This window comes from Cebus imitator, unplaced genomic scaffold (assembly GCF_001604975.1).
Source record: "Cebus imitator isolate Cc_AM_T3 unplaced genomic scaffold, Cebus_imitator-1.0 Scaffold76, whole genome shotgun sequence".
NCBI lineage: Eukaryota > Metazoa > Chordata > Mammalia > Primates > Cebidae > Cebus > Cebus imitator.
This window is the reverse complement of record NW_016107391.1, coordinates 10,564,893-10,571,320: the sequence shown is the minus strand read 5'-3', so window position 1 is coordinate 10,571,320 and position 6,428 is coordinate 10,564,893. Positions and strand designations below refer to the sequence as shown.

Genomic DNA, 6,428 nt, shown 5'->3' with positions numbered 1-6,428 from the left:
TGGGATTACAGGCGTGAGCCACCGCGCCCGGCCCGTGACTGCCTTTTTAAGCTCTTATGTTTGACAATGCCCCTGGCCACTCAGAACCTTGTCAGTTTAACACTGAAAGTGTTAAAGTAGTCTAGTTGCCTCTAAACACATCTCTAACTCAGCCTCTAGATCAGGGTGCCATAAAGGCCATTAAACACAACATTCTATAAAACTGACTGTCAGTGCTATGGAAAAGAACCCCAATGGAGAGAACATGATGGCAGTCTGAAGAATTACTCCACAGAATATGCCATTGCTGTAACAGAAAAATCTATGGAAGCCTTCAAGCCTGAAACAATAACTTCCTGCTGGAGAAAACTACGTCCAGATGTGCACAGAACTTAACAACAGAATCAATCAAGGAAATCATGAAAGAGATTGTAAATATGACCAAAAAAAAATGGTGGGTGAAGACTTTCAAGATATGGATCGTCAAGAAATTCAAGAGCTAATAGACACCACACCAGAGGAATGAACAGAAGACAACTCAATGGAGATGAGTGCTTCCAAACCAGTGCCAGGCAATGAGGAACAAGACACAGACACATCAATGCCAAAAATCAAATTGACATTAGACAATCTAGCAGAAGGGTTCATATTATTCAAGACTGCTTTTTATTTCTTTTACAACATGGACCCTTCTATGATACTGAAACCGCCTTTGCAAAAGTTATATTAGTGAGAACATTATTAGAGTAAACTAAGCTAACCCAAACCCCATCTTGCCTTTCCCTTAATTATTATGGTCTATGGGGCCAAGCTAACTTTGACAGACATTTAGGCTATAGTTTTTTAATTTTATTATTATTTTTTAAGGTGTGTACTTTTATTCAACTGGTCTCACGTCAGTGTACAGGTAAGCCATAGCTGCCTCCACCCACTCCCAGGGAGACCAAAAGCTTTCATATATCTCAAGTTGGGGGACCAAAAAAAGGGGCCATGAAGGCTGACCATTCAAAATACAATAAAATTTTAAAAATTAAGGTGAATATTAAGAAAATTTTGCACTACATAATTTACACGAAAGCAATGCTATCACTTCACCTCTATGGACCCTCTTCTAAGACTTCTCCTTAGAGAGAAGGGGGGTGGCTTTTAGGAGGGCAAGGGACTTCCTGTAGCAATGCATCTCATGATATTTGGAATGACCATTAAAAAAAAGAACAATGTACAATCAAAGTCCTCAACCACACTGTAGAACTTCGGGGAATGCTCACTCCAACCAACTGCTGTTCCCTTCACTTTCCAATTTTTAAATCCTGAGTCAAGCCAAACAAAACAAATAAAACCATGCCAATCTTGTTTTCTGCACAAGTTAGGTTTTGTCAAAAAAGGGTGTAATGCAACTAAATAACAGTCCCCCTAGAAGCATTTGCAGTGGATGATGGAGGGGCCGGACTCATACTCCTGCTTGCGGACCTACATTTGCTGGAAGGTAGACAGCGAGGCCAGGATGGAGCCCTCCATCTACAGAGAATATTTGCGCTCAGGAGGAGCAATGATCTTGATCTTCATCGTGCTGGGTGCCAGAGCGGTGATCTCTTTCTGCATCCTGTCGGCAATGCCAGGGTACATGTTGGTGCCACCAGACAAACTGTGTTAATGTACAGGTCTTTGTGGATGTCCACATCACACTTCATGATGGAGTTGAAAGTAGCTTTGTGGATGCCACAGGATTCCATGCCCAGGAAGGAAGGCTGGAAGAGTGCCTCTGGGCAGCAGAACAGCTTATGGCCGATGGTGATAACCTGGCTATTGGGCAGCTCATAGCTCTTCTCTAGGGAGGACCTAGAGGCTACTGTGGTCATCTCCTGCTCGAAGTCCAGGGTGACATAGCATAGCTTCTCCTTGATGTCATGCACAATTTCCCACTTGGCCATGGTGGTAAAGCTGTAGCCATGCTTGGTGAAGATCTTCATGAGGTAGCCAGTCAGGTCCTGGCCAGCCAGGTCCAGACACAAGATGGCACAGGGGAGGGTGTATCCCCTGTAGATGACCATAGTGTGAGTAACCCCGTTGCCAGAGTCCATCACAATGCCAGTGGTATGGCCAGAGGCATACAGGGACAGCATAACCTGGATGGCCACGTACATGGCTAGAATGTTGAAGGTCTCAAACATGATCTGGGTCATCTACTTGTGGTTGGCCTTGGGGTTTAAGGGGGCCTCAGTCAGCAGCACATAGTGCTCCTTGGAAGCCACATGCAGCTAATTAGAGAAGGTGTGGTGCCAGATCTTCTCCATGTCATCCCAGTTGATGATGATGCTGTGTTCAATAGGGTACTTCAGGGTCAGGATGCCTCTCTTGCTCTGGGCCTCAAGGCCCATGCAGGAGTCCTTCTGACTCACACCCATCATCATCATGTCCTGGTGCCTCTGCTGCCCCATGATGGGGAAGATGACGGCCTGGGAGGATCATTGACCACAAGGCTGCACATGCTGGAGCCGTTGTTGACAAAAAGTACGGTGATATTATCATCCATGGTGGACTGGTTACAGGTGTGGACAGGTGGCAGAGTGGTGAGAACAAGGCTCTGTGCTTTCAAGGCAGATGCAATCCTGGCAGTCTAGGCTACAGTTTAAATGATAATACACCTTGCTCAAAACTCAACCACTTTTGTAAAGCTAAAAGGAAGCCATCAGGCTGATGGGAAGAGAGGAGTCTGAGTCCTGCTAAGATGCAGACATTATTCTGGAGGTTATAGGATATGAAATTTACCCAATTGCTAATAATACCGTTATTGTAGATTGGCCTTTTGAGAGATCTTTCCAGGTTTTTTTGCATGTCTGACTCCCTTGCCTTGGCTCCACCTGGACTGACAACCTGCTCCTGTTGCCCCATCCAGACGTGACTTGGCCCCAGTAGGGCAGCTTCGACCCCCTGTGATTTTATTTCTGCCCCAACCAATAAGCCACAAGCACCTGTTATGTGGCCACCCCACCCCTTCCTTCCAACTGCCTTAAAAAAACCCTTAACCTACAAGCTTTGAAGGAGATGATCTGAGTATTAACTCCATCTCCCATGTTGGGTGGCTGGCCTTGCGTCTACTGAACTCTTTCTCTACTATGATACCATAGTCTATCTTTATGCAGTGGGCAGGAAGAACCCCTGGGCGGTTATAAATTTGGGGGCTCATCTGGGATCACCCTTGCAGCTACCTGCCTGTGGTTTGGTAGCCCCCCACTGGCAACGGATCCAGAGGCTAGCCCAAGTGGCTGTGTAGTTCTCTTGGACTGGGGGCTGAAGCTGGCATCATCTCTACTAGCAACGCACTGCTGACCCATGGCGCATGGATTTAATTGCAGTAGAGAAATAGTTACTGTAAAGTCTTGCTCTGTCACCCAGGCTGAAGTGCAGTGGCACAATCTCGGCTCACCACAACCTCTGCCTCCCAGGTTCAAGCAATTCTCCTCCCTCTGCGTCCTGAGTAGCTGGGACTACAGGCGCACACCATTGTGCCCGGCTAATTTTGTATTTTTAGTGAAGATGGGATTTCGCCATGTTGGCAAGGCTGGTCATGAACTCTTGACCTCAGGTGATTCACCAACCTTGGCCTCTTAAAGTGCTGAGATTACAGTCATGAGCCACCATGTCCGGCCTGGGTATATTCTAGATCTTGTACATCGTTTACCGTCTCTTTGGAGATAACTCCTGCATCCCTGTTTAAGTCATCCCCTTAATTAAGGCTTACTGATTTCACATATCAGGTTACCTCTAGTAAAAGGATTCAGAAGTCAAGAGTTTGTCCTCACTGAAATCTGGTAATAACAGATTTTAAAAGAATTTTTCTTTTGAGAGCTTCATAGTCAGAAATCAACTTAATTAAAGCTGATATTTGGGCTACATGTGTACAGATATTGTTTGAAAGCCCCTGCTCTCCCTCCAAAAACTTCTCAGTAGATGGAATTTTGCCTTGATTCTGTTTCTGTGTATTTATATGTGCTGTGTGTGTGATGTTTATACAGAGAGCTTCAATTAATTGCTTTAAAGAATAATAAGCACTTGAATTAAACATTGTCAGAAAAATGGAAACTTTAAGGCCTGTAGGTCACATGACTCTAATAATCTTTTTTTAAATAAAAAAAAAGATTATTGGTAAAGTAAAATGAAAATGTCTTCAAAGTTCATATATTTAGACTAAATTAGGCAGGTCAGACACTGTTTGCTGGATGCTTTAAGGTTATAAATTACTTCTGTGACTTTTACTAATTGTCTGTTCTCCAGCCAATAGATTCTAGGTAAGGCCTGGAGATGTAAGAAGTTAGGCAGGTCCACTGGCTAGGCTGGGAGAAGTCACAGGCTCTGAAATCTTATACATGGTTAAAAATGCTTACTTACCAGGTTTCTCACCAAAAATAAAATTTGCTAAAAGTTTTAACAGTGCAGCATGCATTTGAGACTACTGTAAAAACAGTTTTATATGCAAGGTGCAGAAGGAAAAAAGAAATGTGATTTTGGTGGGAGGCTATAAGAAGGCATGGGAATATGTTTTTGTTAAAGGGAATAACATTTTGTGTAGCTCAGGGGGTTTTAATGATTGTCTTAACCTGAAAGAGTAATGTGACAAAACTGAAGGTTTAGGCAAGGTATAGAGGGTTTGTGAAGGGTTGATCTTGTAAAGGAATTTCTGTAGGTATGAGCAAGTTTGCTAAGATCTGAAGGGGCTATTCAATTTTTCAGTATGTTGAACACTGAAATAAGAGCACACTAATGCAGGGCCAGAATCTGGGCTCATGTTTCTGAATTACATGGTTTTCTTACTAAATTGATCTACTGCTTAAAGTAAAATTATAAAAGATTAAAAAAGGTTTATAAAAATTTTACCTTATGGTTGAGCTAATTAAGATTCAATAGATTTGTTTAGAAGGTTTTATTAAGAATTGGGTTTAACATTACTAACACACTAATGCAAAGGTGAAATTTGGCTTTCTCTTTAAAACAAGATTTTTGGGAGGCTGAGGTGGGAGGATCACTTGAAGCACCAGAGTTTGATACCAGCCTGGGTAATACAGCCAGACCCCATCTTCACAAAAACAAACAAACAAACAAACAAACAAACGTTAGCCAGGCATGCTAGCGTGTGCCTACAGTCCCAGCTACTTGGGAAGCTGAGGTGGGGGAACTGCTTGAGACCAGGAGTTCAAGGCTGCGGTAAGTCATGTTTGTGCCACTGCACTCTAGCCTGGATGACAGAGCAAGACTCTGTCTCAAAAGAAAAAAAGAAAAAGCAATGGAAGAATGGTAAGAAACATAAACTATGCAAAAACCATGCAATAATCCACACACATTAAAAAAATGTTTACACACTATGTTAGTATAGGGAAATATTCTTAACTGTTATGTGACAAAAGCAGAATTTAAAACAGATAACATAAAATCATATAGAGTACAAAAAATATATATATGTAAATACATATACATGTACATATTTTATATATAAGGACTCAACTATATAAAAATATATATCATATGGATGCCCAGATATATACAAGCATATCTTTTATATATGAGGCTTCACATAATACATGATACATAAACACACATACATACAGAATAATAATCCTAACAAGAAGATGCAAAGCACAGTGTGACTAATGTAACCAAACAGTATAAGTCTGGTATATAAACATCAGTATTACTTTCATTATAGCCAAAGAAACTGAGGCTTTCCTAGAGTAAACATTCTGTCTTATGATATACAGGTAGAAAGTGGTCAATTCTGGGTTTTATGAGAAGCCACAATGCTGCCTAATGCCTGGAGGAAGTTTTGTATTAAGAATAGCTGATAACAGAGTTGGGAAAATTTGTGTTTGACTTTCTTCAAATTTCAACATTTTGTATAATAAATATATATTGATTCAGTAAGAAAAATGCTACTTTCTTAGAAATCGGGGAGAAAAAGAAACTCCCCTCTTATAATTCAGAAAAACAGGATTTTATCTTTTTAAAAAAGTATCACTTCCATTATTTATGTATTAAAAGGTTCCTACATGTTTTTCCATATAGTCACATAAAAAATAATTTGCATTATAAATATGATAAATTATAAGTATGCAAGGATTAAAGTCATTTTTTTTAGAAATCCTGGCTGGGCGCAGCAGCCCACACCTGTAATCCCACCATTTTGGGACACTGAGGCAGGCGGATCATGAGGTCAGGAGATTCACGAGGGCAGGAGACTGAGATTATCCTGGCCAATATGGTGAAGCTCCTTCTTTACTAAAAATACTAAAATTAGCTGGGCGTGGTGGTGGGTGCCTATAATCCCAGCTACTCGGTAGGCTGAGGCAAGAGTATAGTCTGAACCAGGGAATCAGAGGTTGCAGTGAGCCGAGATTGTGCCACTGCACTCCAGTCTGGTGACAGAGTGAAACTCCGTCTCAAAAAAAAAAAAAGTT

General features: G+C 41.6%; 1 protein-coding gene and 1 pseudogene across 1 annotated transcript in view; both read right to left on the bottom strand.

Annotated features, from left to right (window-relative positions):
• FNIP1 (folliculin interacting protein 1) overlaps positions 1 to 6,428 on the bottom strand; it is a 152,582-nt gene that overhangs the window by 14,000 nt on the left and 132,154 nt on the right. The window lies entirely within an intron of this gene.
• LOC108306970 lies at positions 839 to 3,418 on the bottom strand (annotated as a pseudogene).